Genomic DNA, 26,511 nt, shown 5'->3' on the forward strand with positions numbered 1-26,511 from the left:
CCTATACTTCTTTTAATGTATAAGCTATTTCCTTCCAAGTCATGGTGTATACCTGACACCTGTATGCAGCCTGAGACTTATCCCAGTTAAGGGGTTTATGGCAACAAGGGATAGTTGTGGTGGTTCTTGAGGAGGATGCCCTTTTCTCCGACAAAGCATCTGCCCTGGCTTATGATATCACAGGGTTTCCAAAAAGTATAGGTTAGTATTTGTAGACATGGGAGGGAAAACTATTTCTACTAGCAATGGAGGCTCAGAGTACTTTGGGAATATGAAACTTTTAGCCTCCTTTAGGTCCAAATAATCTCATTAGGTACAAAAAGTTTAGGTCTTTCCCATTTAGTGTCCTAATTTTCATATAAGGGACATGATGAGAATCTGACTTCAAGTCACTCAATTTAAATTTGTATTTCATTTTAACATCAGCCCTATGGCTACAAAAATAAGTAAATGAGTGATTCTTTTAAGGTTGTCACAGAACACTCTGGTTCTCACATCACATTTTGAGCTGAGAGCTCAATTAACTGAGCTTGTCATTTTATTTTATTTATTTATTTTTTATTTGTAAGAGCCCAGTGCACTCAAGAAATTCCATTCACACCTCAGATGGGCATTGTAGTCACCTCACTATCATAATAGTCAAATGCAGCAGTTGCTTTGGATCCCAAGGTAGTTTCTTCCATAGGCAATTCATCAAAATCAAACACAGGTAATAGATTGATTAATTGTGATGCTACTGTACCCCATGAATTATTACCATCCTATTTCCCACGTACAAAGAACTTAGTATTGGACTTAAGACTAATGAATGACCCAACCGACCAATACGAAAATTTCATCTTTGTACACATATTTCCTTGGACCATTTCCGAAACCAGTTCCGTATTAGTTAAGGTCCAGTTAGTAAATAGAAATCACACAATAATTTGAATAGGGGATTTAACATAAATATGAAATGGTAATCCCCAGTAGGGATTAACCACTGACGACCTAAGACACTTCCTGGGAATGTATAAATAGCACATAGAGCAGGCTCTATCAGAGGCTGAGGCAGTGTACCAAAGGAAGAGGCAAATCTGCAAGACAGCCCCTCCATGACTGAGATTCGGAGCTCATTGGAAGAACTGTGACTGTGGTCCACGGGACCATGGAAAAATTTATTGAGGTCATGTAGGTTGAGGTTGGCAAAGAGGAAATTACCTGCTGGAGAGAACTTACTATGAAACTGGCCACTGGAGCTCTACTGAGAGTTTGTTGGAAAGCTGTCACAGAGCTTCTGCCAAAACTCACAGGAGCTTATCCTATTACCATGCCTGTAAAACTCAGTAGGAAGCCAACAAGGGTACCAGCAGAACTCACTGAGGAACCACTTTCAAAGTCATTATAGACACTTGCTGGGAAGAGTAAAGGATGTTGCGCATACCACTGGATGCCACGCGTCACAGGAGCGAGTGAGAGAGAGAGAGCTGGAACGAGGAAGAGAAAACTCTTCTTCCTGCAGTGCCCTTTGTGCATCCACCACTGATTAAGCTGGTGAGCCTACACTCTGCCAACGGATGAGCAAGAAATGTTTATAGAATCCAGCTCCAGTTTGATAAACCAGGGCAAAGATGGATGAATGCATTATTTGAGAGGTGATAAATTAATTACTGGCAATTCATTAAATAAAGAACCTCAAACAGCTGAGGTCCTGGCTGAAGGCAGAGAAAACATGGGCAGTGGAAGAGGAAGTTAGAAGTGTCAACCACGGCTGTGGAACCAACTACTGAATTGCAGACCACTATAGCTATATATGTGTATTGTTGTTTTATTTCATTTTGTCTTGGTGGATGTGTGTTTGTTTATATGCACATATGTGTATGTTTATATTTATGCACATTTGTTTTTCTCTTTCCACTTTCCTCTTAAAATATTTCGTTGAAGGTTAACAATACCATTTAGTCTTAAGATGTCAGGAAATACTGTAGGAGAAAGTCTTAAAACATCCTTTCCACCCAAAACGATCAGTAATCTGTCCCCTCCACAACAACTGTGGAGCGTCATGAAGATACTTAGAAGCAAATTTTCTTGTTAGATGAAGAAAATAATTCTTCTCGGAGTGTTCTGGGAAAACTGTCTTTCCTCCTGATCCAGCTACAAAGCGAGATGGTAGTTGTATCAAATACGAAGATGGGAATTGCCAGTTCTGTTGCTACCAATGTGGGTAAGAAGTCAACAGCTAGGACAGCGCAGCAAAGAGAACGATGGGTGAGGAAGAGTCCAGGAGCATGCTCTGCGGGGCAATGTGGATCCACCAAGTAACCATCTCAACCCACCTCTGTCCCACAAGAGCAACTCATGCAATTAGATGCTGCTGACTACGCATAATTTACTGAGGCCTCGTTCCTTTACCTCTTCTCTACATTCTGGAGTTTGAGGGACTGGGAGTCCCCTCAACAAGAGTTTCCTTTTGTGAAGAAGATTGTGATAATGTGATCGTCCACCTATAATTCCCTTCCAAATCTGTACTTTGTATTTTTCTTTTCTTTTCTTTTCTTTTCTTTCTTTTCTTTTCTTTTCTTTTCTTTTCTTTTCTTTTCTTTTCTTTTCTTTCTTTTCTTTTCTTTTCTTTATTTTTTTTCTTTTTTTCTTTTCTTTTCTTTTCTTTTCTTTTCTTTTCTTTTCTTTTCTTCTTTTCTTTTCTTTTTTTCTTTTCTTTCTTTTCTTTCTTTTTTTCTTTTCTTTTAATAGATGGCTCCGGGAGAGGCAGAGGGGAAGAGAGAGAGAGAAAGCATCTTAAGCAGGCCCCATGCCCAGCAGAACGTGGGGCTTTAATCCCAGGACCCTTGGATCATGACCTGAGCCAAAATTCAGAGTCGAGTGCTTAACTGACTGAGCCACCCAAAAGCCCCGTATTAATTTTTTCTTAAAACATGGCAAAGCTTTAAGGTTATACGACTAATCCAATAGTAGAGCTGAAGAGTATGATTTAGAGTTTTTTTTATTCTGAATATACCCAGAATGAAATTGCAAATACTGGCCACAAGCTGTAGCAAAAGAAGCCAGTGCTTATCTTGCTTTTTTTTTTCTTAATTTAAAATTTTTATTTAAATTCTATGTTTTGCATTTAAAGTAGTATCATTATTAACTTTATTTTTTGAATTCCATTTCTTTCCTGGATGACTTAAAGTGGTTTTGGTATCCATAAGGGCAGCATCACATGATGGTGAAGACAACAGACTGCAGACCTACTTTGCCCAAGTCTGAATCCTGGATCTCCCATTTGTTCCATGTGGGGCTGCACAAATTACTCATTTCTCTGCTTTGTGGTTTCTCCTCTGTAAATTCAGATGTAATCATACTGCATCATAGGGTTGAGCAATAAATTGAGATAATTTCTTGGCATATAGTATTAGCTATTACTATTATATTGTGATTTTCTTCTTTCAGTTGCCACCTTATCTCGTCTTCAAGCTTTTATTTTAAAGATGGCAGATTTCTTTAATTTCACTGGACTCATAAAGAGGCATGCTATCCTTTTTTCCCCCAAAAAGCAATTATTGGGGTATCTTGTTTCCTTTAACTAATTTTGTACTATTACATAAAATTTCTCCTTGTAATTACTAATTTTTTAATGTAGTTACAATTATTCAGTTCAATTATTTTTAAAAATGTGGGGTCAAGTATGGTTCAGGAAAACAATCTTTGTTGTTGCTGTTGTTTTTTCACACAGTGCTGCAGAAGACATTGTTATGATATCCGCTGCCCCTTTTGGGCTGGAGTCATGTCTTGGTTCACAGATCTGTTACCTCTTCTTAGATATGAGCAAGTCTGTGAAACTCACATTAAAGCCCAATGGGTGGTGGAATGTTTCTGTGGTTACTTATCCATTATTCTTTTCATTTCTCTTCTGTTGCCTTGCATTTTTCCTGACTGGTTGCTGCCAAAGAGCATATATGCAGTGATTTTTATTCAGTTTATCTGCTGACCTTCAGTATGAGGAAGCACTCAAATTGCAGATCTCTCATTTCCTGACATATCTTTAATAGTAAGGGGATGCTAATTTTCCCTCTTTTGGAGATATGTGTGTATTTGGGGTCAACCCGGGTTTAAATCTATGTATGTGTGTAGGTAGGTAGGTAGGTAGGTAGCTATCCACCCTCTCTAGAATCAGTCCATATTTCCCTCTATATATGATGACTAAAATTTGTCATTTGTGGTTGGAACGGTGATGGTCTCTTGTTCATCTGTCCTTCTTCCCTCTCCCTTCCTTCTTCCTGTTGGAGATGGTCATCAAAACGATGTGACTGCTGGTTGACCTGTGAATCAGACCCAGCCCTCAGAGTCTCCTCACCTCCTCCCCTATCCTTGGAATGTGGCTTCTACTTGCCTTCATGCTCCCAGAGATTGCTCCAAGGACATGGCCTTGGGATAGTGTTGTGGTGGTGAGGACGTTTACCTGGTGTACACGGCTGACAGAGTTAAGGCCTCCATACAAACTTTTAAGATTGGTGGGCAGATGTCAGGATCTACCTGTCTTGCCCAAGGCAAACCTCATGTGTAAGTTACATCTGTTTATTAAAACTGCCACCCACCAACCAGGAGTGGCCCACCTCTTTCTTTGGCCTCCCTTAGCCCTTTGTGTTTGGGGGTTTCAGATTATACCAGGAAGCCCTGAGAGGGTTATACGCCAATACCTCCTTCCCTTCCTCACTCTCTTTATACCTGCTTCTCTTTTTCTATCTTCCTCTGGTTACAGTGGGAGGGTGTTGTGGGTTGAATTGTCTCCACGCCCCCTCAAAAAATTACATGTTGACGCACTAACCCCTAACACCTCGGAATGTGGCCCTATTTGGAAATAAGGCTTTTACAGGTGCAGTTAAGATGAGGTCATAGATGGGGTGTGTTGTGTTGGGGGCCTTAATCTAATATGACCAGTCACTATTCTAAAAAGAATGCCACGTGTGGATAGAGACGCAAGGAACAGGCCATGTGAAGACTGAATCGAAGTGATGCTTCATAATCCAAGAAATGCTAAAGATTGCTAGGAAACCACCAGAATCAAGAAAGGATTTCCCTGTAGATTTCTGTGGAGGCGTGGCCTGCTGCGCCCTGATTTCAGACTTCTGGCCTCCAGAACTGTGAGAGAAATTTCTGTTGTGTTAGCCGCCTACTTTGTAGAACTTGGTATGGTAGCCCTGGGAAACTAATATAGACGGAGACTAAGAATGCTTCTTCTGTCCCTTCTAACTATTGGTTCCCAGGTTCTCAAAAATGTACACATTTTAGTGCCTTTTTAATGATAGTATCAATATTTTTACTTATTTTATAATTAGTGTCTCTAGTACAAACGTGCCCATTTAAGTAGGAGATAATTATAAACAATTTTGAAATCATGCATCTTTATAACCAGCATCATTTATAGTAATAAATGTTTTTATTCAAAAGCTTTCCCCGTCATGCCTTCAAATTCACAACAGGAATATGAACAATTAACAATGTGAAGTTTTAGCCTAATACCCTGCAGTACGTGAAGCTGCATAAAGACATCAAATTTTGCAAGACTGTCGGTAACTGCCAATATTTTTCACCTTTGTTGAAGTTGGGGGAGAGACATAATTAGCACTTCGTGCTTTAAGAACTAAGCTGGGTCCTCAGTTGACGTTGTGCCAGGAAGTTGATAAACACAGCAACTTTAGGAATTAATTTTCATAAAAGCCTGAGTGTGTGTACAAATTTTGAGCAGGCTGGTGCTGGCATTAATCTATCAGTACAGCTGGGCAACATTGTTTCAGTTCAACTCCAAACCTGATGTTAGCACTTATTTTTGAAGTTGTTTCCAAAAGGGTCTTCAAATTTGACAGATGTGATGTGAAATCAACTCACCCTAACGAGTCTACCCTCTTAGCATATGAGCATAACACCTACTGAAATCCTGAAATCTTGGCTACCTCTTACGACTTTATGAACCTGGAGGGTAAGAATTCAGCATTATTCATCATTGCTTACATATTCATAATTCCTTACAGGTAAATTTTCTTTTTTGGTTTCATTTGTGTGAGATATATATATATATATCTCACACAAAAATATTTATATCTTAAATATATATATATATATATATATATATATATATATATATTTAATTTCTGTTCCTTTTCTGCTTGAAAAGGATGGGGAGACAACAATGCCCACTGGAAGCAAGCAAGCAAGCAAGGAAACAAATAAAATGTCCTGAGTACTGCTGCATCTTTTACTTAAAGCTGAAAGTATTTTTTTTTTTTTTTTAAAGCTGAAAGTATTTAGGAAGATGTATCTAGTTGCTTTTACTAGGATGTTCCTCCTCTTGTTATTCTTTTTATCAGTTTTGGTGGAGATGTGTCACATTAGCAGCCTAGAATTGATCTCTGTGGACCCATTTAAAAATCTTAAAAATCTTGGATCACTCTTTAGAGTGCTACTAACTGAAGATGCTTTATTACGACAGGTTGGCCAAATTTAGATTTACTGACCTTGAAAATGAACAATTCATTTTCAATCTGATGTTTGCCAAAATACTTTTTTTTAAGGCCCATTGTGTTTCATCTGGCACATAAATGCTGGTTTTTCTTAAACTGATCTGTTTATTGGGTTCATGGTCTACGTTATATAAAAATATTTGGTATAAATTATTTATTACTTAATTTCATTTCTATTAATATTATATATCAAGTAAGTCCCTTTTTTTTCATATTTTCACATCAATCAGGAAAGATTTACCGACTCCCTGCTATATGATAAATTCTGTTACTTCTTTCCCCTCATCTAATCCACAACTGAGGGGGAACACCTAATTTTTAGTTATTTTCCTTCAAATTCCTCTTAGCTGGATCAAATTAATTAAAATATTTCAATTTTTCTATCCCTTGTATTTTGTATTGCTTTATTTTTTAGTTTTCCAAAGGCAAACAAATAGGGATCTACATATGGTGTCCTCCAGTTGGATAACATTTGGTAGTTCCCCGTACAGTGGTCAACATCCTGAGATAGGAGTAAATAACAAATCTCCAACTAGGAAATGAAACAGATGATCATCCACAGCTCAAATTTTCAAAAGTTCAAACTTGGTGTAATGCACTGTTTCTCTAAGCTGTGACTCTCAAAAAGATGTTATCTTCTAGGATCTACTGCATCTGGCAGCATGAGTTTAGAACACAGTGCAATGATTAGTTTCAGTGAGAAATCTGAGACCAGTAGGTACAACATATGAGGACTTCAGATTTTCACTCCTTATTCAGTAATAACCCTCAGAAATTGAGTGAATAATTCAGGTTCTTTGAAGGCTTCCAGCCCTTCAGAATTGACTTGTTTCTTCTAATGGAAATAGGTTTTATTTAGGGAATGCATGTTTTATCATTCTTGTTTTTGACCAGTTATTCATTTCTCAGATCCTTTTAAATATTTTTCTTTTAATATCTCATTTTATCACATTGTATAATGTTCTTGGGCGGCTAGATTCACTCCCATGACTAGATTGGATTCTCCTGAGGACTGTGAAGGAGAATTTGTTCCACACCTTTCCCCTAATTTCTGACAGCCTCAGGCATTCCTAGGCTTATTGATGGCATTGTCCATGTACCTTTAAATTGTGTTTTTTTTCTGTCCCTATTTCCTCTTGTTATAAGGACACCCGTCAAATTGGATTAAGGCCCATTCTAATGACCTTATTGTAATTTGATGAAGATGGTGTTTCCAAATACGGTAACATTATGAGGTGCTGGGAAGTAGGACTTCAATATATATTTTGTGTGTGGGGAAACACAATGTAACTCATAACAACACATGTCTTCAGGTTTGGGGGCTAGTGGTTAGCTTTGTGATCACAGTTCCTGATGAGTCCAAGAATAGTTACTGAATTTCATTTTGTCCAGCTTTCTCTTCTGGTAAGAATAGGAATGACGACTTCCAAGTTTTTTTTTTGCATGTTGGAGCACCCTTTGGCTTTTTAGCATTCATATCCTGACAATACCCAAGTTTATTTTAGATAGTTACCCCTGATTTTTGAATCACTTACCTGCTTATTGGGCATCTAACTCTTACTCACAGATTTCTAAAATAATTTATGTATTCCAAGGGTGCCTGGGTGGCTCAGTTAGTTAAGCATCTACGTTTGGCTCTGGTCATGATAGATGATATATATTGTCCTGAGGTCCTGAGACAGCCCGGAATCAGGCTTCCCGCTCAGTGGGGAGTCTGCTTCTCCCTTTCCCTCTGCCCTCCCCCTATTTGTGAGCTCTCTCTCTCTTTCTCAAATAAATAACTAAAATTAAAAAAAATAGAATTAAAATGTTCTAAACATATCTGATCATTTTCCTTCAACACACACTCATTTATTCCTTAAGTTTCCTAAAAGAAAAAAAGAAAAAAAGTTTGAAGTGTCAAGCAAGATTTCAAGATAGAAACCTATAAAGCCGTTTTATGTAATTTCCTTTTAAAAAATATTTTATTTATTTATTCATGAGAGACACAGACAAAGGGAGAAGCAGGTTCCCCACAAGGAGCCCAATGTGGGACTCGATCCAGCATCCTGGGATCATGCCCTGGGACAAAGGCAGATGCTCGACCGCTGAGCCACCCAGATGTCCCTGCTTTCCTTCTCTTATCCTTAAGGTAAATAGGTACAGGAACAGAGGTGCAGAAAGGAAATGAAATAGTATAGAATAATAAAGTAGAAAAAGATATGATAGGCTTAGGAAATAATAGGCACTTACCTATTTCTTACAGTTACAATGTTCAGAGAGGATTGATGGGATCATAACACTGGTTGACCATGTTGGGACCAGGTTACAATGGTTTAGTACTGGGATCAAAAAACCATAACCCTAGGGTAAATGCAGCCCACTACTTTTTGTAAATAAAATGGTATTTTCACATAGCCACACTCATACTTTTATATATTGTCTGTGACTGCTCTCATGGTACAGCAGCAGAGTTGAGTAGTTGTGTCATTAGGCTGCATGGCTTGCGTTACCTACGGTGTTTACTAGCTGTCCCTTAACAGAGGCAACTGTCAACCCCTCGTCTAATGATGTCATATTAAATTGTTTGAATTATTTTTGTTAGTTTTATTTCCTTCTTTTAATCTAATAAGGAACATCATTATTTTAAAGGGAAGGCAGGGAAGGATTTACTCAATCATGTTAGGGTTCCGACAGGAAACTGTGGTGTTAATGAAGAAAAAAATCTGAAGTAGTGGAGAGAGCAGTGACAGGAAAACACTAAGGAAAAGGATGCAGAGACCAGTAGATTGATGAAGTGGTGGTGGGCGGAGGGGGGGGGGGGCTGTAACTCAGAGGTCAGGGATTAGCAGATTCACAGAGAGCTTTTTTTTTTTCTTTTACCAAAGGAAATGGAATGCGTTATAGCAACTTACACATATTTTCAGTGATAGATGATAATTAATTTTACCGATATAAAACGTGTAGCACACAATTTTAAAAATAATAAAATGCATCATGCTCTTCAATATTTTAAATTGCATATAACCGATTTATTCTTATAGAATGCTTTGCTTGATTTTTTCCATGCTTTTAAATTTGTAGCCTGATAATGGTTGTAACTGATGAGTGAGTGTAGTTCTTACATACGTGTTAGCTGATATTTTCCTTTACACTAGCAAGAAGAAATTGAGATGATGAAGATGCACGTTGGAATTTTTCTTGTTTGTCAATTACATAAGCCACTTCTTGGCCGAGTCTAGTAATAATTCTTGAAACCTAGAAAGACATTTCCTCAACTTTTGTATTATTCAGAACAATTATAGACATGATGCACTATTAAGTTTAACCTGAAATATTAACATTTCTCCATCATATCTTTAAGTCTAGACAATCAATAAAATAATAAAGTATGCCAATTTACAGCCTGTTAATTTCCATGAAAAAATACTCCATCATGGCTGATTTTCAGCTACCAACATGATGCTGATGCATATAGGTTGGAAGAGATGTGCCATAGCATACCACCAAATAGCATTTCCAGGATACAAAAGATATAATGATGCCAAGGCAATAGATAGCAGCAAATGTCACAAAATAAATAAGAGATGGTGATTTTAAGTATTCATTACTTTGCTTTGAATATAATTTAATTATAAATTTATATGTATAATTAAATTTTTAGCAATGACTTTAAAATCTATCTCGCTAAATTCCTAAAAATTTCAAGATCAACTCCCATAAGGCAAGGCAAAGCCAGTCTTGGTACTGCACTGGACAGTCATGGATATAGTTTTAAGACACTTATATATCAGATATTTGTGCTAAATTCTTTTTTTCCTGTATCGGAATTTTTTAAAAAAATGCTTCAAGTTGTTGCTGAGAATTCAGATCCTAGGTTGGGTCTCATTTAGATGGGTCTGAACTACTTGGCAGATAATTTAACCTCCTATATCTTTCTTTCTTTTTCTTTTTTTTTTCCTATATCTTTCTTTTATGAAAATAATTTGCTGGATTAGATGATTGTTCTTGCCCACACTTTATCTCCCTTTCTTTTTCTGGTTTGGCTGGTATGAAGGACTTTGATTTTTGTTACTATGTTATTGAATGAATGTTTTTGGATAAAAATATATATCCCATTTAACACAGTCCTGGTTATGGATTTAAAGTTAGTTCTGCTAATGTTTCATATTAGTGATTTAAAAGACTATAAATCCACATTTCATTTCTTTCTTAACCCCCATGGGATATCATCTCTGAATTGGTGCAAATCTTAGCTTTTTCTTATGTTCAATAAAATTTGTGGGGCAAGTCATCCTTTCTACTTTCTTATTGGATAAAATCAAGGAAGTATAGAATTCATAACTCACTGAACTAAAACAGAAAATGAATATCCCCCATGTGATTGTTTTTTTCAGCAAAAATGAGCACCAGACTTGTGAGAAGAAAGATAAAATACTCAAAATGTCTTTTCATTTGTATTTTGTAGGCATTAAAGAAATGATCCTCTACTTTTGATTGAAGTTAAGTTAGGAGGAAAGTTCTTTGAGACTTCTATTATCTCCCTCCTTCCCAAGGGAGTACATTAATATTAATGTCTGGTTCATTAGTATTTTTGTGTCATGAATTCTGGTGCTTCTTGACAACATTAGAAAAAAAAATCACTACTGTATTTTTTTGTTTAGATAATTACTTTGTGCACATAAAAAGTTAATTTATTTCAACTGTAGACAGTAACAGATGTAGTGAATACATGACAACTTTCTCTACAATACTGAGTTGTTGTTTTTTTGTGCTTTGAGGAATTGTAAAATTTTCTGGTTGAATCTAACTCCACAAATTAATGTCATGATTTAAGTGAATTTGGCATAGCGCTCATTATAGAAAGCAGGAATGGAAATGGAAGCTGTCTTGGAACTAAATTTTAATGACACTTAAATTATCATTTGTTTATTGGCTCATTTTGTTTCTTTTCCTTTTTGTTCTCTGGTTTTTGCTTGATTTTCTTGCTTTTACAGAGATGCTGAATACACAAATTATTATACAAGAAACTATTTTTAGTATACCCTTCTCATTAGATAAAAATTTAGCAATTTATAAGGATGAGAAAGTTTTCTCTTGACATTTGGATTTTATTTAAGGAGACTTTTCTGATATGATGGCATGGAATTTGCCTAAGGAGTGAGAAATTTTATATTAAAAATATCAAAGGTATAGATTTAAAAGGGGTTCCTTTGTAAATCTTGTTGACTATGATTAATCTTATTAAGATAAATATTTCTGTGAAATGTTATCACTTGTGTTTAAAATATTTGTTAAAACTGGTAAATATTTAATTGTTTGGTCAATTAGATAATTTAAAAATATAATAATAATCCACTCTAAAAGAAAATTTTAACATCCTGAGACGGTCTCAGGTTATAAAATAAAATTTATAATTAAAATCCAGATAGATATGTTATTATAGATATCTCTTATGTGATGACAAATTAAAGGCTATATTACCATAAATATATTAAGGTGAAAGTCTTTGAAGAAATTTAAATGAAAGTATATTTTCAGATATAACAAAGTCAAGAATAAAGTTTCTGTAAGTTCAAGATTTTGCTCATGAAATTTAAAAATGAGTAATGATGATATTATTATTATTTACTAGAATAAGATGATGATATAACAGTTTTTTAATTGAAATATAAGTGACATAGATTACATTTGTTTTAGATGTACAACATAATGATACAATATATGTACACATTGTGATCACCCTGATTAGTTAAATATCACCATATATAGCTAGTTACCAAGTAGTTTTTTCTTGATAAGAAATTTTAAAATCTACTCTCTAAGCAACTTTCAAACATAGTATTGTTAACTATAGTCACCATACTATAGATTGTATTGTCGGGACTTATTTTATAATTGGAAGTTTGTACCTCTTGACTACGTTTGCCCATTTTACCCACCCTCCAGCCCTTGCCTCTGGAGACCACCATTCTGTTCTTTCTATAAGTTCTGTTTTGTGTTTAGACTCTACATAAAAGTGAAATTATACAGTATTTGTCTTTTCCTGTTTGACTTATTTCACTTAACGTAATCTCTTAGGCCCATTTATTTTGTTGCAAATGGCAGGATTTCTTTCTTTTGCATGGCTGGATAATATTCTACGATAGATGATAGATAGATAGATAGATAGATAGATAGATAGATAGATAGATAGATAGATGATAGATAACACTTTCTTTATCCATTTGTCCATCAATGGACACTTAAGTTATTTCCATGCCTGGCTATTATAAATAATACAGTTTTATTTTCAAATAGTATTTACAGATTGAAAAATACATATATCTTTTAAAATGAAAGTTTCTTTGGAAACTTTTTAAACATTAAAAATACAGTAGTAATCAATCATGTATTATTTAAAAATTATTGCAGGATATATGTGGACAACAATTTAAAGACCTCTAGTTTAGCCCATGGAATTATGTATTCACTGGGTTAAAAACAATTAGCAACCAGGTCTGAAATCCATTCTCTCTTTTTATCAGGAGTATGGATAGGTGTCAGTTAAGAGAATGAAACCTTATAGTAATTTGAACAAGGAAATTTTAATACAAAGAAAATATGAACTAGTAATAGAGACTAATAATGTAAGGAAAATTTTAAAGAAGAAAAGAGAAGTAGATATAGGGAACAGCAAATACATACCGACCTGAGATTAAACATCGAAGGGGGAAATATAAATATAAGTATAAATATAAATATATAAACGAACCCCTATATATGTTTAAATGTCTATATAAACAATCCCCCTGTATATGATACATATATATGTTATATATAAACATATATAGGGAATTGATTATATATACATATATATATAATCAATTAACATATATGTTTATATATAAAAACAATCCCCCTCTATGTATGCTCATATATAAACAATCCCCTATAGGGTCACCTGAGTGGCTCAAGGGTTGAGCATCTACTTTCAGCTCAGGGCATGATCCCAGGTCTAGGAATCGAGTCCCACATCGGGCTCCCTGTGAGGAGCCTGCTTCTCCCTCTGCCTATATCTCTGCCTCTCTCTGTGTGTGTCTCTCATGAATAAATAAATAAAATCTTAAAAAAAAAATCCCCATATATGTTTTTATATGTATAAATAATCCCACTATATGTATATTCATAACATATATATATATTATATATATATATATATATATATATATATATATATATTCACTTATGAGCATTCTTCACCCAGATCTTATAATCTTATAGTCTTATAGTGAAGGTGCAATGTCTATGGTATATTGTATGTTAGAAAAGTTTACTGACATGTTGTGAGTTGGGCTGGCAAGGAGAGAACTGCACTCTCAGTTCCTGGCACAATTCACTGGGAAGTACCCCACCCCGCCCCCAGACACCTAGGAGACTCACCTGAGCAACATCCACACAGGACACTTGAGAGTCAAGGGTAACTGATGCAACCATGAAGCTCATTCTTGCTGCTACACCATGAATAATAAAGTCCACTTTATCTTACTCAGGAATCTGCTTTATGCCAGAATCTATGAAACCAAGCCAGACTAGCACTTTAGCTTGTAAGGAAGGTAAAATTTCAAACCTTTCACAGTTGTTGAGAGTAGCACATAGCCGATAATGAATAGACTGGTAGAAAGCACTATTTAAGGCTGAATTACCAACAAACTATAAGAGAAACGGTTTATAATCAAATCAATTTGAGATAGGAAGCAATGCAGATATTACAAAATCAGTGGTGATTTCAGCAGCTTTTAAATATGAAAGAGCTTAATGAAGATATATTTCTTCCAGTTCTCCAAAGAATCTACAATGTATTCAATGATAGGAGTGAAATATGTATAGGTTATTTTCCATGAGGCACTGTATTGGTTTTGTGTTTTTGTATAACAAATTACCACCCATTTGATGACTTCAAACAGTATATATTTTCTATCTCACAATTACAATGGATCATGCACGAGTGAGTCCAGCCAAAGCTTATCTGGGTCTCTTGATTAGGCATCACTGGGCTGCGATTAAGGTGGAAGCTGCCAGACATTCACCAAACTCATTCAGGTTGTTGGTAAGATTCAGGTCCTTGGGGTTGTATGCTGGAAGTCTCCACTTCTTTGTTGACTGGGCGTTGCTCTCTGATGGCAGCGGTTTCCACAGTTCCTTACTACATGGCCTCTCGTGCGCTCACATCACACTTACTTCAAAGCCAAGAAGAGAATGTCTATCTTCAGGAAGGGCCCACCTCCTCTTTTGAGAATTTTCACCAGATTAAGACAGGTCCATGCAGGGCAATCTTGATTTGATCAATACAAAGTCAATTGATTTGGGACATTCCTTACATCTTCCAAATTCCCGCATGTTGTCCTATATGTTAACGTAATTACAGGAGAGACCATCCATCATATTCCACACACCTACGCTCAAGGAGAGGTGATTCTACAGAAAATGTACACCAGATGCAGAATCTTGGAGACCATCTTAGAATTATGTCCCTCTAGGTACATTTAAAAATAATTATAATTATAGTTCTTCCATAGACTAGATATCACAGGATAATATTTTAGGTGATAAAAAAAGCCTTATTGAAGTTTTAAGAATCAATATAATAGAATAGAAAGACAACTAAATTGGGAATGAAGAGAACAGAGTGTATTCTAATCCTGATTCTGCTATTATAAATTTGCTCTCTTTAACAAATTTTTTATTTTTCTTATTACCTAGTTCATTATTTATACATCATCCATTTCTGAAACATATTTTAGGTGGTGCACCTACAATAGACCCAGGAAAGCAATACATAAAGAAGAAGAAAAGAAGCAATCAAAGAAAATATGTGAACACATTTGATGACATTCATACCAGAAAATATAAACTGTGCAGTGACTTCCCATTCACCCTAAATGGATTTGCTAGTGAGGAGAAATCTGGAGTGATTAGAGCTGGGTTTCAGCACTGCAGGACTGAATTTTTGAATAGGGGGCCAGTGATACTAAGCACAAATCTGAAGAAACAAGGTTAATTTAGTTTGGCATTTGTTCTAATTTAGAAACAGGAAAGGCTGCAGGATTTTGTGGAACTCTTGATACTGAGTCAGGCAATGGAAATTAATGTTGCAAATGGTCTATATGGCCTTGAACAGAACATTATCACATCAAGTTATAATATGAAGAGCAAGTTCTACTGCCACAGGCAGATGTAGGTGGAAGAATAGGCAGAATTAAGAGTTTCTGTCTCAAAAGAGTGTAAAAAAGTGTAGTCATGAAGTGATTTGTGAGATGCAAAATCACCAGAAAGGTGGACGAAAGGGGATGGAGCTTGATGAGCACACAGCATCTTAGAATAATTCAAGGCCTGCCAGATTCCAGGTTTACAGCCTCAAAACCAACCAACCAACCAACCAACCAACCAACCAAACAAACAAAAAACGAACATTCATGGCACGGTGGGGGTATAAGAGCACTGCTTTGGGTCTTTTGAGGAGAATTGCACTTATTACAAAAAGGAATTTTTATTTACTTACAGTAAAGCATCTGACAGCTTTAATATTACAAGCAGTCTGAAGTCCAGGGACATAGTACTAATCAGAGAACACCTGGTGGAGATGAATGTCAAATTAAATCGCAATTTTGCTCAAAGTGATTCAGAATGGAATTAGTTAAGAATCACTTGATTAGACTATCTTGAGACTCTTAGAATCATGTTGGGCAAAGTCTGTGTGCACGTAAAGATCGAATTCTACTACAATGGCAGAAAATCAAATACTATAAAAGATGAATTGTTAAGAAAATGAGATCCTATATGTGTCTGTGGGGTAATTAGAATTGAAAAAAAAAAAAAAAAACTCTTGTTATGTTAAAATATCTTTTGAGAATTTCATTGATAGTTTTGCTCTATTATCTATCTAGATATTTTCAGCTGCAAATAACCATTCCCAAAGAAAAGAAGCTGAAATATATAGGTTTGCTTCTCCTATATTGTGAAGTTTGGAGATTAGCATCTCCTGACATGCAAAATAGCTTCAGCAGTCCTTTATCAGTAATGCTGCTATGGACCAGATGATTGTATCTCCTCGAAACTCATATATTGAAATATTTTTCCCAATGTCATGATATTTAGACATGGTGCCTTTGGGCAGTGATGAGTAATTAGTGGTCTTATGAAAGGGACCCCTGGGGGCCACCTGACTAGCTCAGTGAGTTAAGCCTCTGACTTGGTTTCAGCTCTGGTCATGATCTCGGGGTTGTAAGATCGAGCCCCGCGTCAGGCTATGTGCTGAGTTTGGAACCTGCTTAAGATTCCCTCTCTCCTTCTGTCTCTCTCCCCACTTACTCTCTAAAAAAATAAGTAAAAATAAAATGAAAATAAAGGGACCCCAGAAACTCCTTCACCCTTCCTGCTATGGGAAGACACAATGAGAAGATGGCCATCTCTGATCCAGGAAAGTAGACTCTCACCAGACACCAAATTTGCCAGTGCCTTGATCTTTGAAATCCCAGCCTCCAGAACTGTGAGAAACCTTCTGTTGTTCAGAAATCGCTCAGTCTATGGTATTTCTGTTATAGCAGCCCGAGTAGACTAGGACAGATGCAGATGATATCTTGTGGATGTTTTTGCCTTTATCATCATATTGACAAGATTTTCCAAACACTGTGTCCACACCTTGCATCCAAAAGTACAAAATGGCACGAATTCAAGAAAAAGAACCTTGAAAGTCTCTCATCAAGGAGGAAAACAAAAAAAATCTTTCTTTAAAACCACATCTCTTTTCAACAAACTGTTCTAAAATATATCAACTTCCAGGCAGCCTCATGTTGAACTCTAGGTTGGGGACCAGGCCCACATTTTGTGTAATGAAGTAATCTCAGCTCAATGCTTGAAGAACACCAATGGTTTGAAACAATCATGGAGACGTAATAGAGTTAAAATAGACCGTCTGCCACATAAAAATGTTTGTCTCATAAAACATTTGAAGAAAATTAAAAACAAAATCAGATTCTAAAAATATTTTGTCAGTTTGTCTTTCATGAGGCACCGGCAGGTAGCGTACAGCCTATGTCAGACGTGCCCCATTCTGTTTCTTTTTCATTGAAGCAAATCCAGAATCCCAACTTCTTTTATCCCCTCAGAAAAATGTTTATAGTCCGTTCCTTGGAAATAAATTTAGCCTCAAAGGTGTATCTACTTCCAGATGGTAGAGAAATGGACGGTCATTTCCTGGGACCCACTGAGTTTCTGGGCAAATTCCTAGAGACTCTCCTCCAGAGTGTTCAGGGGCCGGGTGTTTTGGTGCCACCGCTTCTGATACCTCACGGAATTTTACAGCACGCCCTGTGGGGAGCTGACCATCCACCCAGAGACTTTTCCACTTCATCAGTGACTCCCTCAAATATTAGAGTTCATCTAGAGTCTGGAGAATTCAGCTGTAATGTAGAAATTACATTCTGACAGGGCCCCAAAGCTGGCATTTGTCTTTGAGTCTCAGGCAGGATCTAAAATTTGAGACCTGGCCAGGTAGTTCCTCAATTGACTTTCCCTGTCACACCCTTAGTTCTCGGAAATATATTCCACCACTGGAACCTTCAACTCATCCAAAAGAGAAGCAGGCTGCCCCCATCTGGGTCACACCCCCTTGTCCTTCTGCTGGGTTCTTAAAGCTCACAGAATAGTCCTTTGACCTAGCACTTCTCTGTGGAATTCCCCTGAGATGCCAAATAACTCAAGGACCTGATGTTGACATGGTCACTCCTCTCGCGGCTCCTATCCTGGCTTTGTTGTCCCGAAGGAACACAGAGAGCCTAATATATGGTCTTATTTGTTGTAGGGTGCCATGCAGCTCATAACTCTGGTATTTCCTGGTGTCCTCTGAGGCAATTCTTAGTGTCAAATCACTAGAGACTTCCTGTTACATATTGGAAAAACAAACAAACAAACAAAAAAACAAAAAACAAAAAACAAAAACGGGCATTCTCATGTTACCCTGTAACTACTGGAAGTGTTCCTGCTCCCCAGAGTATTATACTTTACTTTGGGAACACAGCCTTTTTTTTTTTTTTTTTCCAGGACAGTCATGACTTTGCCATTGCTGTTCATCATGTCATGGCTTTGGCATCATTCTTGTCATCTTGCCAGTGTTTCTTGACCAAGCCCAAGGTTTTTCTGAGCACCAGGTGGTTATACCTGACCGGTGTTTGCTTGTTTCATTCACACTGGTAGCAGAACTGTACATACAGATTCTTAAAACATCCCTGTGTTGTTGTTGTGTTTCTTTCCCTTGAGATTTTCATCCTGGAGAGGCCCAGGACAACCTCTATTTCAGAATTCTTCAGTTACAGTTCTGTTTTTGAATTGCTGAGCCAAAGTCAAAGCTTTAGTCTTTGTACCCTCCACTCCACTAGACTCACCCTCCACCCACTTTTCCTCTAGAGTTAACCTACCAACATGAGAACTGGGATTTTTTCCATGGAAACCCATGGACTCTGAATTTCTTTAGTACGGTTGAAATCAATATCATTGAGTCCATTGCAGATGATTCAGATCCTTCATCCTTGTCTGCTGGGTCTTGTTCAGTAATTTTACTGACATGGAAGATGTTTCCCTCTTAGCTGTGGCAGCGATACAGAAGCTATCAGTTTGGGTCGTGCCTACTCAAGTGGTGTTAGGTTGTTAATACAGGCACAGAGTAAAAGGTACTTTGTGATCACAGAGGAGCTTAATGTAGAGCCCTAGGGAATTTAATATCATGTTCTATCTCCTCTGAGCCATAGATTAAACAAAACTCAAATACTTTCTCTCTCAAGTATTAACTCATATGTTCTGAAAACACCCACAGCTTTCGGTATGTGCGACTTCAGCTATGGTCTTTAGGACTTACTTTGTCACCTATCATTACATGAGTCTTAAAATTTTTAGATAAATTTACTTGTGAGATAATTTTCAACTTATAGAACACTTAGAGACATAGTACAAAAAGTTCCTGTATACCCCTCACTGCCTTTCCCTATATTATACAAAGACATTATAAAATGTCTTTTATAACTGTAGTATATTTATAAAAATTAATAAATTAAAACTCTATTCCAGTTCTGCCATTTTTTCTACTCAGGTCTTGCTTCTGTTCCAGGGTCCAGTCATGTCTCCTTCATCTTCCTCTAATCGGTCACAGCTCCTCAGGCTTTCTTTGTTTTTGAAGACCTTCTAACTTTGACAAGTACTGAGCAGATAATTTAAAGAATGTCTTTGGGGCACCTGGGTGGCTCAATTGGTTAAGTGTCTGCCTTTAGCTCAGATCATGATCTCAGGGTTTTGGGCTCTATCCCCCAACTGGGATCCCTGCTCAGTGGGGAGTCTGCTTCTCCCTCTGTCCCCCTCCACTACTCATGTGCACTTTCTCTCTCTCACTCTCTCTCCAATAAATAAATAAATAAATAAATAAATAAATAAATAAATAAATAAAATCTTTTTTAAAAAAAGTCCTTAAATTTATGTTTGATGTTTTATTATGATTAGACTGAGGTTATGAGGTTTGTAAAGAATAACACAGAGATGAACTGCCCGTCTCACTGTATTGTATCATGAGGGGTATGATACCGACAAGATCTGTCGCTGATGGTATTAACTTTAATAATTTGGTTTAATTTTGTCTGCCACTTTCCTAATTGTAAAGTTACTTTCTTTTCTTATTACCATACAGATTTTTGGAGTCCATCTTATGCAAAAGGGAAGAGTATTAAGCTCCACTTTCTCTTGGGGGGGTTACCTATTTTCTTTCTTTTCTTTTTGTCATCTATCTACCTATCTATCTATCTACCTACCTATCTATCTATCATCTAGCAATCATCTACCCTTTGTCATTTAGAATTCTTTTTCCCTGTTTATATCCTGCCATCAGATACTCTAATACTAGTCTGAAAATACAATGGCGTTACCATCTTTCCTTTTTCTTCAGTTTGTGTTATAAAGATTGGCACACACTGCATCATTACTCATCTATATCACACGGCACAATTCAGGTACTAATTTGGTGGGTGGAATGAGGATACATAACACTCCTGGTTATTTTCCGGTTGTGATTAGCCTAGAGTGCAGATGCACCCTGTTCCCTCCACAGTCTTTGATAGGGTATCAGAAGTGTCAGTGCTGGTCCACTAGGCTTTATTAGCGTGGTAATAAAGCTGGTGCTCCTAATTATCCTGGTCTCGGTACCCCTAAGTGATGCTGAAACTCAAACACCATACAGAGTACTCTCCAAGTAATTATTGAAAGCTATGGCTTTCCTCACACATTATCACAAATGAGTCTTTAGTCAGCTGGTTGCTACCCATTTCTACAGAGTATTGCTGCAACTATCAGGGCTTTATTGTCTTACTTTCAGAATCCCCTGAATGATAATCTATCAATTCGGAACTGACTAGCTCATATCCAACTCTGTAGATAACTATGATGTACTAACAACTCACCAAGAGTCTGCCGACTTCCTCTGGATGAATTCTGGCTTCTTGGATTTTCATTATGATACAGGAAAGTTTCATCTCCCCTTTGCAGTATTTAGATAGGAAAAAATCCAAAGTGAAAAAGGCTATGTTCTAATGTTTTAGCGACTTTTCATTTCCTTTTCCTTTTAGTTTTATATTAATTAATTAATTGATTAATTAATTAAATATCTAAAATCAATTAATGTTTGGTTTATCTTACTTTCCTGGGATTGGGGAGTGAGGAAAAAAGAGGTAACAGGCAAGGGAATGAGGCCAGTGACCTTGTGCCCTTCTCAGTATATCCCTTCACATCTGACAACTAAAACTTCAATTTCATATTTAGCAATTATTTTTGTCTCATGTGCTGTGAACATTCTTAGTCATGTCACTTCTCCAGTTTTGTTTCTATGACTGATTGGTAAGACTATCTATCTATTTATGTAATATCATTTAATGATTGTATCAGGTATATGCTTTACAATATCTTCTCCTTGTTTACGTTTGCCTGCCTTCCTTCTTTCCTTCCTTCCTTTCTTCCTTCCTTCCTTCCTTCCTTCCTTCCTTCCTTCCTTTATTTACTGTGTAGAATTTTATACGAACAGAACAGAAGTTCTTTTATGTAGTTGACACTTTCAATAGTTTTCTTTATATATTACATTTTTATTTTAGAATTATTTACTTTGCAAAAATGGTCCCTAACATTTGTACTGCAACTCTTATTTTCCTACAGAGACAACACAAAGTAAAGAGACAAGTCATGGGGCTGGGGGGCGGGGGGAGAGATATATGTGAAATGGATATAACAAGCAAATACTTTTTAGCCAGAATATATAAAGCATACTAATCAATTAAGAATAAAAAGACAAATAGAGATATGGGTAAAGAACCTAATATATGACCTCATAACAAAAGAAATTGAAATGCCTAATAAAGATGAAAATGTACTGAAGCTTGTTAGGAATCAGGTAAATGCTAATCAAAACCACAGTGAGATACTATGACACATCCAGCATGTTTGAAGAAATTATAAAATCTGAGCAAATGTTAGGGGAATGGGAAGCAACTGGAACTCTAATATAATATAATATAATGTAATATAATATAATATAATATATAATTAGAACAACTACATTGGGAAGAGATTGGACAGTATCTAATACAGTAAACTCATGTGACTCAACAATCCCATGCTTAGGTAGATATTTCTTAGGAATAGAAGATTATGTGTATCCATAAGCATACACAGGGTTGGGGCGCTTGGGTGACTCAGTTCAGCATCTTGACTCTTGATTTAGGCTCAGGTCATGATCTCAGGGTTGTGGGATTAACACACCCACACAAACACTGCGTATTGGGCTCTGCACTGGGTATGGGGCCTGCATGAGATTCTTTCTTTCTTCCTTTCCCTCATCCTCATCCTCTACTCACCCATGCTTGTGTCCCACTGTCTCTCAAAAAAAAAAAAAAAAGAAAGAAAGAAAGCAACAACAACACACTTGTAGGGCTGATGAGAGCATGGTTTGTAACACATAAAAGCTGGAAGAAACAAGTCAAATGACCACTGAGTGTTATCAACAAATCATGAGATGTTATGAACTATACAGTAGTGCAAATAAAACAATTGCATAAATAAGCAAAACCTAGAAAAATGTTAAGGACATACTATTGAAAGAAAGACAATAGAATGTATGCAACTTGATTATATTTAAATAAAATCTGAACTTTGTGTAGATACACAATGAAACAGGAAAACGTTAAGGGAGTAAATGTTAGCAGATTAGTGACTCCTGCTCAGAGGATTAAGGAGGTTATGATGAGGAAGAGTCATGGGAAAGCCTCTGAAATACTTTTTTTTTAACCTATTTGAAAATTAGAGTGGGATCCACTTCACAATGATTTATATTTTATGCAATTTTCTCCTTTTGCCATATTTCACAATAAAAATGGTTTTAGAAAGCATTTTATAAAATACAGTGGTTAGATGCAACCCCATTATCTAAATAATATAAATATGGATATGCATATATTACTTGACACTTCTACATTGTATTATTTATAGCTTATTTTCATATTTTTGTTTATCTTCATTTTAGGAAATATGTAGATATATCTATTCAGGTTTTTCATGTATGTTAAACATTTAAAATACGAATTCAAAAGGAATGGGATGGAATAGTTTATAATTCTTCATTATGTTAAGTTACTGAGTGTGAAATATGCTTTGTTTTTCATTGTGTTCTGCTGACATGGAGTTTTTAGAATATGTAAAATTCCAGAAAAAAAAAAAAAAAAAGGAATACTTTTAAGCTGCCGAATCTGGTGTGTTAAAATCATTTATCACCAAAATTCACTGAATAGATTTGGCCCTATTAAAACGTTCTTAAATCAACTATGCAGCCCCAGTTTGTTGACAACATGGAATATTTCCAATTCTGAAAGAGACTCTCTAAATTTTGCACAAGTTTTAGTCATGATTCACATTTTTTTTTAGTTTACACTCTGTCAACTACTGAGATTCAGATATATCTTAGGATGTGTGAAAAAATGGTTGGGTATGTAACCAAGACTCTATTAGGATGAGAAACTGAGTCGCATATTGAGAAACAATGCACTCCAATGTTAACACGCAGTGAGTACTATGAGGGAAGTACCATAAATTAATAATCCAGAGTGCAGATTCTAAATCAAAAGCAAGTTTAAGCTTTTCTCCTCCATTTCTGTTTTTCATGACTTAGAGCATGTCATTTACTATTTGGGGCCATATTACTCTCATTTACAGCACTTCACATTAATAATAATGTCTATTATGATTATTTTGAATATTAAGAAAGATAAGGTATTACAAGGATCAGGTAAATGTCAGGTATATAGCAACCTGTCAATAAGTTATAACTATATTTATAATGTTTAATTTAAGACCCATTCACATAATAGTTTCTCAGTGTTCAGAGGGTTAACCCAACCAAAAAGGATATGGTGTGTCTCTGGCTCATTGACCACAAAAATGCCTCACCAACATTTAGATTCAAGTATCCAAGCTGGGGGGCAGGGCCTAATGGTTAGCATGTAGGTTTTCAGTTTTCAGAAGCCTTGAAAGAGATGCTGAGGGACAGTACAAATGAAATGAATTGAGTGTCGGGGATTACTTGATATTTGTCCGATTTTGGGGAAAGAAAGATACATTAAAATTTTAGAAATAACTGGGAGCAGGGCAGCCTGAGTGGCTCAGTGGTTTAGTGCCACCTTCAGCCCAGGTTGTGATCCTGGAGACCCGGGGTTGAGTCCCACGTTGGGCTCCCTGCATGGAGCCTGCTTCTCCCTCTGCCTGTGTCTCTGCCTCTCTCTCTCTGTGTCTCTCATAAATAAATAGATAAAATCTTAAAAAAAAAAAAAAAAAAGAGAGAGAAAGAACTGGGAGCAGCATTAGGGGGAACTAGAACTCTGTATTAAGGGGCAACATCCGCACTCCTGTGAAAGTTGCTCTACGTACACACATAGCATGCACAAAAAAGCTGAAAGTGTTGTGTTTGATACTAAAAATGATTTAAAAAAAAAGAAACTAAAGATGATAGAATGTCTACTATCCATACTGAGATTCCAGAATTAAAACAATATTTATGTCTCCTTCATAGTAAAGATGAGGGTAGTCTGTAAGAACAATGACTCATGTGGTAGATGGCCAAATCTAAGATTAGCTTCTAAAATTGGAAAGTATATGAGTGTCATATGACCAATATGATTCTAGCCTGGCACATAGCCCTACATTCTCTCCAAAATTACTGATCAATTCCAGTATTACAAAGTTAGAACAGTAAGAAAAGATGGGTTCTTCAGGACTCAAAAGAGGCCAAACAGATTTCTGAAGAGTCACTAATCATATTAGGTTTAAAATATGGAATTCTTGCTTAATAGTATCAGTAATTTATAATATGGTATAGGAGTCAAGACTGGCTAGGTGAGGCTGTAATAACGAATGACTTCGAAATGTGACTTATTTACAAAAACATAATCTCACTTGTACCGTTAGATGAGCTACAGCTCTAATTCATGTTGCTTTTTTCTCTGAGATCTCAGCCTAAAAGCAGCCTGTATGTATGCACACACACTAATGTCCTGTATATATATAATCCTAAAATATATGTATGTCTTAAAAATATGTATATATTAAAATTAAGAAATCACCCCTTTCTTTAGGTTAAATCTAATCATCATTTTGTTAGTCATTTCCTCCTTATTTTTAAAGTAATACAGTAGAGAATACAGCACACCAGAGTACCTAGATCTTAGCCAAATTGTTATTATGCAATTCTTCTACTCTTTAATCAAAATACTTCTGTACTGCATGAAGATATTAAATTACTGGTTTCAGGCCTCTCACATACTTCAATTCTTTTCCTAGATCTTTGGTAATTGAGTATCTTAACCCATTTACTCCAATTTGGTCATCTGCTTCAAAAGAAGAAAGCAGCATACACCTTTTTTTTGGGTAACCAATTTTAGGGTAGATATAATGGGAAATAATGATAACCAATCCTAACTCTATAACCTTATTTTAAGCAGTTCTTTAGCACTAGAATTAAATAGCAAACCAGAAACCTATTGAAGCAGAAATTTTTCACAGGAACTTTTTTACACATTTCATGCTCCGTTTATTGGAATAATGTAAACAATATGTTTGTAGAAAGGGGGCACATGCTTTGTCAATGACTTACTCAATAACCATAGTAAATAGTCACAATTTCTTTCTATCTCTGGTTTCTCCTTAAGAAAAGAAGAAAATGAATCTTTAAATATATGTTCAGTTTTAAAGGAGTTTCATGATGTTGAATCAGAATTTCAACAAAGGCCTCTTGGAACAATGACTTAAACACTTTACTTTTTACCTGCTTCCATGGAATTGGTTGCTAATGCCTTTGATTGCTAACTTACTCCTGCAGGATTATAAAATCTACAATGCAAGGTCTTTGAGGCTGTTCACTGTTTCATGGAAACCCTATTTCAGAACATGTGAAAGAAGCTTTAACGTCTTACTGAAAAGCATCATTAGAGTCCTTTTGGACAGGGATTCAAAGATGTAATGGGTGGGATAAGATTTTCTTATCTTTGGCCCCAGAAAACTTTTCACACGTGAATTCTAATTTCCTGTCCTAACTCCCGGATTCGAAAACTTCCTTGCCATAAGTTCAAACTCTCAAAACACAAAATTAGAAAAAAAAATTTTTGAATAGTGGATATAAGAGAAGCAAAATTCATTGTTGGTGGTGGTACATGAATTAACTTGATACCATTGTATAAAAATAAAACTAAAAACTCTGGGAGTTATGCAGTGCTGTATTTCAGAAAACCCATCTGCTACCAAATTTGCTTGTAGCAAACAACAGTGGAACATTGCCAATTGATGAGTCACACTATAAAGTGGGAAAGTCACTGAAAGTCCTTTTGAAATATTTTATAGCAAATGTAAAGTCAGTAGTTGCTTCTCATGTGCATGTAATATACTTTCAATAATTCTGAAAATATTAACAATATCACTACCAATGTAA

This window comes from Canis aureus, chromosome 36 (assembly GCF_053574225.1).
Source record: "Canis aureus isolate CA01 chromosome 36, VMU_Caureus_v.1.0, whole genome shotgun sequence".
Lineage (NCBI taxonomy): Eukaryota > Metazoa > Chordata > Mammalia > Carnivora > Canidae > Canis > Canis aureus.